This window comes from Lycium barbarum, chromosome 3 (genome assembly GCF_019175385.1).
Source record: "Lycium barbarum isolate Lr01 chromosome 3, ASM1917538v2, whole genome shotgun sequence".
Taxonomy (NCBI): Eukaryota; Viridiplantae; Streptophyta; class Magnoliopsida; order Solanales; family Solanaceae; genus Lycium; species Lycium barbarum.
Genome location: NC_083339.1, coordinates 92,265,337 through 92,274,672, shown reverse-complemented (window position 1 = coordinate 92,274,672; position 9,336 = coordinate 92,265,337).

Genomic DNA, 9,336 nt, shown 5'->3' with positions numbered 1-9,336 from the left:
TAAATGAATTGATATTGATAAGTCGCAAGTAGGCTAAAGGGATTATAGATCACTGCTTAAGATGGACATAATGTTGATAGTTTCTAGATGATCGATAAGGTGTTGTAGAGCATAATGTAAGAAGAATATTGTGTCATAAGCATTCAGATTCCACCATTGAGGGTATAGGGCTTCTTCTAAGATAAACCGCATTGACGTAGTCGACCACAGTCTTTCCAAAATAGGATGGACCGCAAGATTAGAGGATGGTTTCTGAAAGTATCATAATAAGGTTTGTAGAACTGTAACTGCGTATGTCTAGATCGTATTCATCTTCTCCGATGTGAAGTACTATCATATGTTTTTCTCTGTAGATGAGTTCCAAAGAATGGAGCGTCACAAATCTTCTACGTAGACAATTATTCCCTCCATGAGATGTTATTTATCAACTCCTCGTAAATGATCAGACTCTCATTATTATGGAGTCATATGTTCCCAAGGGCCTTAGGTCTATCATAAGAGCAGAAAGTATGTTAAGGCTATCCCTTTCTTTCTTTTTTAGCATGACCCATATAATATAAACGAAATAAGCGAACAAACAATATCCATAATGACTTCATTCCTAGAAATGTTAGGGAGCTTATGTTATTGATCTCCTTATGATATTATTGATCTTTTCTTATGATTATTGATCTGATCCTATGGTCATTGATCCTTCAAGGTAAGATATGTGGATGATGTTAGCTCCATAAGTGGTAATCGGAGGTATACCAACCTTACGTCACTTCGATAGAGTCGTAATTTTTCCTTGTACTCTCATTCATGTAGTATATATATATATATATTTTATGACACCGAGTTGCGCTATAGTCAGCCGGGTACGACACCTAGTGTGCTCACCACTGCAGTTGGGTACGGATAACACCGAGCCTGTAATAGCCAGGTACAGATAACACCGAGCCCATATTATATGGCGGGGTACGGTATTATGATATATGTATATGATTTTTGAAAGAAAGCATGCATATCATACGCCCTCAGAGGCACTTTCAGATGTACAGAGATATACAGATCACATATGTATATGCATGATATTATGTATTTCATGATTCACAGAAATATTCAGATGTACAGGTTGTTTCTTATCCTCTTTCGATTGATGTCTTTACATATGTTTGATGTTGGCTTTACGTACTTGGTACAATCTTTCTGTACTGACGTCCCTTGGTCGAGGGTGGTGCATTTGTTATTTTTTTCCATATTGCAGGTTCAGATTTACATATTGGCAGACCATCTTGATAGGCAGTATAGATGTTCAGCGAAAAGGTTATACACTGCAATTCTACCGGGGGCTGATTCAAGTCTAGGGTTGTTCATTGATGTTAGAGATTATAGGTAGCTCGGGGCCCTGTGTGACACTTGTATTAGTTGTCAAGTGATAAGTACTCGTAGAGGCTTCATAGACGGTGTATGTGGGATTTAATGTATTTAGTCACATATGTACAGAAATCATTATGTCTCTCTTTTGTATCTCAAGTTATGGCATACAGTCTGTTACAATTCATAGTAGTTGCATATAAAGCATGATCCGTCCCATTAAGATTTGGGACGTGACAGAACCCAACTACTTCTACCCTTTTTAAATGGGTGGACTATCACTAAGCGTGAATTCATCATAATATCAGCCCCAATAATCATATTCTATCCGTTCATGGGTTTTATAATCATTCTAACCCTTTTGCAAGCAATTTTTATACCAAAGTTATCATATTTATGAAACCCTAGGTCTCATTCAATGAGTTCCACCATTTATAGAGAAGTTCTCATCCTAAAAAGCAATAATAGATACTCCAAGATGTTTAAGTAACAATAAAATTAACAACCCACTCATTAATCAAGGGTTTTCTTAAGTTCTAGGGTTTTAGCCTTTTCATTCACCATTAATGGACCTTTAACTAGTATGGATTCTAACATGATGATAGAATTAACAAAGTCAAGGGTTGAGACTTACCTTTCAAGCGCACTTTAGCCCTAGCCTTAATTTTTCGCCACAACAGTTCTTGGAAACTGTTTTGGTGTTATATGGGGAATAGGTTTGGAATAAAGAATATAAATCACGGATTCTGTCTCCCGTCGACCGCTGCAGCGGTCACATCCTGGCTGCAGTGGTCTCGATATAGCGGGAAGGTTCCCGCTATGGCGGACCTCATTAAAGTCCCGCCTCCAACGGCGGCGACCCCCTGACCGTTACGATGGACCCGCTGCAACGGATTTTGACGAGTAGCTCGGGTTTTTGCACCAGTTTTCACCCAAAAATCCCAACACCACTCCAAGGCCCTACAGACTCAAACAAAACATGCACAAACAAATAAAATCACACTACGGACTCACCCGCGGCCTCGAAATTCCCAACGGAGGTCTAGTTTTCTAAGTCACCCTTCCTAACGACCTAGCGGATTATTACATCCACACTTAATCATTGTTAGTCCAACATAATAATAATGATATTCATAAGTTACAAGCCTAAGTGTGAGAAATCCCTAAGTTCACGAATTGTTCAAATAACCAAATAAGCACATTAAGTATGATTCAATCAATCAACTTAGGCTAGTCATTCAAACAAGTAATTCATGAGATGATATGATATTATATGCAAATATAATGCAATGCAAGGCCTTTCCATCACCGGTATACACACGTTCCAATTTTAGGAATACGTGACCCATGGGGGACTTGCGACGTCCATACACCACCCGAAATCATTTCCCATCAGGTTCTTAGTCACTCTTAGATTTTAATCACATTACTCAGCCAAGAAGGCTCACATTACCTGTCTCTAACCAATCGGGCTCATAACATTCGCATCACTCCATCCAGAAACATTTCCCTTCGGACCTCGCATATGTATCCTTAAGTGTACTAAGCATGAGATACCATATGAAAGCATGAGAATGACATGCACAACATAAGCAATCAGGCTATGCAACAAAGACTCAATCTTTAGCTCTTTTCCACATTTAAATGAATATTTAGGAGTGATGAGAACACACAATCACAAATAAGACAGGTAATAAGCATAGAAGCAACAAACAAAGGATCTCATGTCCCAATCATGAATCACAAATCAATCTATGCCATTAGCTAATGCCTAAAGTATGGCATTCATATCGGACTATATAACGTGAATATACACAAATACCCATGACATGGCACTCGTACCCGATACAAGTGCTCGTCACCTCACAAGTATCAGGACCCCCTAGTTACCCCATTACTCCATCTTTATTAGTCCATTTTAACCAACCAAGATGCTTTAAATATAGTCAAGTAAGGTCTCAACTTGCCTGATTCGGAGTTTGAAAATCACAACGAATTCTTGCCCAAACGATCTCAATTTGTTCAAATACAGATTCTACGTTAGAATACGAGTCTATAGACACCCATATTGCTATATAATAGTTTCGGACCCAAAAAGTCACCCAAAATGGGATTCCCTAATCCCGAAGGGCAAAACTATATATTCGTCCCATAATTGGTCAACCATTGGTGTATGAAGTCTAAATACCAAAAATGAACCAAACACGACATCAAATCAATGATCAATTGCTCATTTCCAACCTAGGGTTCTTGACCCCCAATTTCCTTATCTCAAATCATGATTTCAATGATGGGATTTCGTAATAATCGAAGGTAGAACGATAAAAGAAGGATTAGAAATATACCCACATGAAGAATCTTGCAAAACCCCTCAAAATCGAGGTCCTAAGCTCCAAATATGAGAATGAAATCTCTAAGCTTGAAATGGGAAGTGAAGGATTATGTCCAGCGATCCCGCAGGTGTGGACCATTTCCCATATCTGTGGGACTACTTCTTCCCCCAAACACTCACATCCGCGAGGTCCACTTAAAAATCCCAGGTCTGTAGGTACGGACCATCTCACGCAGGTGCGGCCCCGCTCCTACGACCCTTTTCTCGCAGGTGCGGGCTCTCACATAAGCATGACACCAGAAACTAGCAAAAGTCAGCCAAGTCCAAACTTCAATCCAACACCGAAAACTCATCCGGGACCTCCCCAACACAAATCAAATATACAAACCTGTAATGACCCGCTTGGTCGTTATTGGATGTTCCGCAGCCCGTGCATAAAAACCAAGTATATCATCATAAGATTGGTCTACGTGGGATTTTTAAGTGTAATCTTTAATCGTAACTGAATTAGAGGAAAGTTAAAGAGTTGCGGGCCCGGGAAAGATATCTTCGCTGCAGCGGGTAGACGACCGCCATACCGAGCTCACTATAGCGGATGACCAGTCCGCTGCAACAGTATGCATGGAACATTAACCGTGTTTAATAACTTTATTTTGGGATTTAAACCCTTTTGTTCACAAACACATCTTCTAAACTGTCAATAGGGTATTCCCAGAGAAAAACACTTGGCGACTAGGGAAAAGTGTCCTTGTAAACATCCTTCGAGTTGTCTGCATTAGGGATTTCTCTATCACGATTTTCGAGTCAAAGACGGGATGGTGGATATTCCATGAACGTTCGCGATAGATGCTCGACAACGAGGTAGGTTATGGTTTACTTGAGATAGACTTTGATTAGTAAATCGTACATATGTTATAGAATTGATGGGAGAAAGCAGGATTAGGTCTTCGGACACGGAGTTCGGTTGAATATTGTTTAGGTTAAGATAAATGTTAATTTCTGTGGGCATCGTGCCATTAAGAGAATAAGTGAACCAAGATGCGTAGTTTATAGGCCCGAAAGGGGGAAATAAAGTAGTGAATATGGTTTTGCCATTGATTAGTTAGCATGGTGGAGCATGTACAATTACTCAGTTGGCCATAATAGAGTCGTGTTATACTATGAGTGGGAGCGACCTGTTGCTAAATTGTAGGTATCCTCATTGAGTATTCATGTTATTGTTGTTCTATGTACTGAGCATGCCAGAATCGTTAGTATTTACTTTCTTGTTAATTTGGAGTGATTCCTTATTTACGTTATTGATGAGTCTAGTCCGAGTCTTGGTATGGCTATTGAGTGACGACTTGTATTCTTATGATATGTATCTTTGGGCAGTATCTACAATGTTAGGAGGTTGATTTCCTAAGTCTCGTTATGATTCTTGACATAGTGATATGTTCCTTGATATTGATTTATTGATTGTTCGCATTCCTTATTGTCTGTGGAACGAAACATATTATGAAGAGAAAGATAATATAACTATGAAAAGGCACATTTGACAGGGGGTGAGAATGTGGCCTAGTTATGGGCTCGTGATCCGAGGTCAGTTTTGGAGCGAGTGGTACATAGACACCATGGGTCCCCTATAGGTCATGGCTATTTTGACAAACATTGCCATGTAGCTTGTGTGTACGGATATAATACTAACATTTTTTGCATTGTACTTGTTGTTCATATTTTGTGACGACGGTAGAGCTGGTTTCGGTTGGATGACATATAGTCATGTTTCATTATGGTAAGTTACAATTGATTTCCTCATGATTGTGGAGATGATGCGTTTATAAGTAACCTCATAATTCGTTGATAAATAAGGGAAGGTAGGTTGAGCTGACCCCATTAGCACGGCTAAGTATTGGGAGTATGTTGAGTTGCTATTATTGATTGCATTGTTGTACTTGTTCTTACTTGATACTTGATAAGTGGTTAAGTCTAGTGTCATTGCGGGCTGTGTGTTGCATGAGTCTAATCATTAAATTACGAGTATGTTAAAGTAAAGAGGAGAAAGGTAAGAATTAGTGGTCCCACTGAGTGTCAATTGATAGGGAGGTTGAGGTCTGCTCTTTATAGTTTGTCGGGGTATAGTTGGTTCAAGAGTCTTTCTTGAATTTAACTGTTGTCCTTTGTTGGTCCTCACTTCCTAGTGTTGCATTGACATGGTAATGGGATACGAGCAGGTTTATGTCAGAACTGTTTAAGTTTGGGTAGGATTTATAAAGGTGTTATAACTATGCTCATCTGTTATTCTGTTTGATTTTATATCATGTTGCGTGAACTAGTCTTAGTCGACCTATGATGCTTACCAGTACATGTGGTGTAATGATACTACTCTTGCTACATTCCTTTTTAGGGTGTAGATGTGTTTTTCAGGTTATTGCTTGAAGGTTTCATTTAGTTGCAGTGGCGAAGATCTTCCCACAGCTTCTGTGTATCTTGCTCCAAGGCAGAAGTTATGTCATTTTATCTTAAGCCTATTCCTCGGTATTGTAGAAGCTCTTGTACACGTCTAGACTAGGTCCCGAGAAGTTGTAATTTTTCTAAACATTTAAAGAAAGGTAGTTATGTTTTATACTTACTATGATTATTGTCTGTTGTACTTTGTCAAATGTTTTATTTAATGGGTTGGTTGGTAAGGGTTCGGCTACTAGGAGGTAATCAGGTAGGTGCCCGCACGATCCGTAATTTGGGTTGTGACAGTTAGTATCAGAGCCTTAGCTTACCGGTCTCACGAGTACAAGAGAAATATTTAGTAGAGTCTTGTGGAGTGGTAGGATGATGTCCATACCCATCCACGAGAGGCTGTGGGGCATCCAGGAAACTTTCTTTCTTTCTTTCCCATCATGCTATCTCAGTCTGTCTCATTTCTAAGTTGAATCCAATTAGTATCTTGAAGATTCTAATGGGTATCGCGACGAGTCCAATTTGTATCTGGTTGATTCCAATCGGTATCTGGCAGTGCCGTCCTATTGATGATCGGTGAATTATGTGTGTGTGAGTGTGTTACGTGTGTATACAATGAGTTCCCTGCGTTGTACAATCCTGTTGGCAGTAGAAAAATGATCACTGACCTAGATCCACCGCCGCAGCGGTGTACTCACCGCCATAGCGGGTTCTTCGTAGCGGGACTTAGTCCGCTACAACAGACCCTCACATTCCAGGATCCTCGCCATCGTGAAGCTTTGCTTGTGACAGCGGATCCGCTGTAGCAAAAATCCCACCGCTACAACGGTCAGAAAATTCCAGTGACCAGGTCCCCTATTTCATAATTTCTCAACCTGTGCAATTCATCCGAAAACTCAAAGAAAAACAAGAATTTCCTAGCACAACAAATTTATAGAAGCACCTAGGCAAGGGCCATTCAGTACCTAAACGTCGCTATCCAAACACAAAATGTGGCAAAACATAGGAAATTGTTTGAAACATACAACCAAAAACAAACCAAAATAAAATAAACCATTGTCTTATAAAAAATGCCCTACAAGGGCCAGGGAAATCATGCTGAATAGAGGGGAAGAACACTAGGCCACTTATCTGTTGGTCACCCCAACACCTCTGGTATTGGAACTGCTGGAGTCATCACTGTCGAGCCCGGACCCGCTCAGGAAGGAGAACTGCGGGGCATCACGCTTGGTCACCTTGGCAGCTTCCCCTTTGGGTTCAAGGTCTTCACAATGCCCTTGATTCCCTTCCGCATCTTCGTAAACAACTTGTCCCGGGCTCGCCTCTTCTTCTTCTCCTTGTCCAAATCCTCCTGGAGCTCCATATGGGCCTGGGCTAGAGAACCATACACATCCTGCAAGGTGTCCACGGACTCCCTTATCTTAGTCTGCGTCTCTATACACCCCTTCACCTTGTCCTGGGTGAAATAACCAGCACCAGCACCAGCACTGGACAAACTGACCTCCATGGAAGGTCGTACAAACCCCTCCACCACACACTTAATGGCCGCCATCTTCTTCAAGGGGCCTGGAGTCTGCGAAGGGCCAGTATCATCTTCTTCTCCCTCTTGGCCCTCACTATCCTTGTCGTCAGAGTCTATCTTTCTCTTCTTACTGCGAGTCCGCAAACCCTTCACCTTGTCAAACTCAATATCACACTCAACCCTCCGATCCGCAGGCTCTGTAGGTACATTTGCCCGCCAGCACAAAGAAATAATAAGGAAGGGAAACATCAAATTTAGGCTGCCCTTATCCATGAAGCTCTTCCACTCCTCAATCACCTGCTTACCCACATTTACAGGTATACCATCTATTACGCAAGCAATCACAAGGGCCCGGGGGTAGGTGACATCAGTAGTGGTACTCCAAGGGCGAACCTTTCGGGAAACTAAGTTCAGCCACCTTCGACCATCGGTAGTGAAATAGGTACTCTTAATCCCGGTCCGGCTAATAACCCAAGTAACCTTATGCCTCTTGTTCTGCTTAAACAGCATATTCACCAACCAAGGGCCATTACCGTCGTGGTCCCTAGCAAGCATCTCATCCTCGAGTGGATTAGGCAGCCCATAAATTTCACTTATCACCTCCGTCCCGACCTTCACTTGGATGCCCTGAATCGTAATCTCCAGGTCTGGAGAGGACCAATCAACAGTGGGGAGCATGGCATAAAACTCCCTAACCCAGTTGGCATTGCAGTTGTCGGGGTCCTGCACTAAACTATTCCACCCAATCTCTTGTAAACGGTTATAGAATTTCGAGGCAAGATTGTCCACCTTATCCATAATAAAGCCCCTTTCATGCAACAACCCCTTACTTTGCTGCTCCATATAGCGCCTTCGGCACTGAAGGCTGGCGAACTTGGCATAAACGAGAGCTGTTTTTTGTTGTTATTGTTGTTGTCTGGACATGACTTAGTAAGACTGTGTACCTATAAAAAAAACTACTTTAGTGCAATGTTACACCGAGTTCAGTTAGCTATAAGGCATGTACAAATAGGAGACTGCTAATAATCCAGATTCTGCATGAGAAAACCCATTTTCATCAAAAATGATATCCCAAAATTTTTGCAGATTTCATCATATGTTAGCATGCATGTCATTTACACCCCGTGATACACCATCTTAATAACAAATAGATCGAAAATTTGAGCATTATCAAAAAAAACATTCTACCAAATGCACCCACTACCCCAACAAGGTTTTACCCCTATTTTCAAGCAGATCTTAAGTAATCAGTGATGCTAAGTCTTTCTGAACGTCGAAATAACATGCCATAATTGTAAATCTCCCTTCCCTAAGGAATCAAAAACCCTTGTTCCACAACCCCAACATTTTTGCACTATCCAGCAACTTAAGCATGGAAACTTTCAAAATAAGAGGGTCTAACAACCTTATAGAGTGGCAGAAAAGGGTATATACCTTGAGTTAGCCAAAGATTAGCAAGATTTTGCTCCAAAAATTTGACCCTTGCTATTTCCCCAAGATTCTGCCTTTCCCCCTCTTGTGTGTTGAAGTGTGAGAGTGAATGAAGTGTGTGGGAGTTTAAAAGGGGGAAGAGAGGGAATATTAGGAGTCTAGGGGAGTGAATAGGGGAAGAAAAATCGTGGGAAGTGGAGAGGTTTTCGGTTAAGGGAGAGGTATGAAGTGGGGAGGTGAAATATCACCCTTCCCCGTT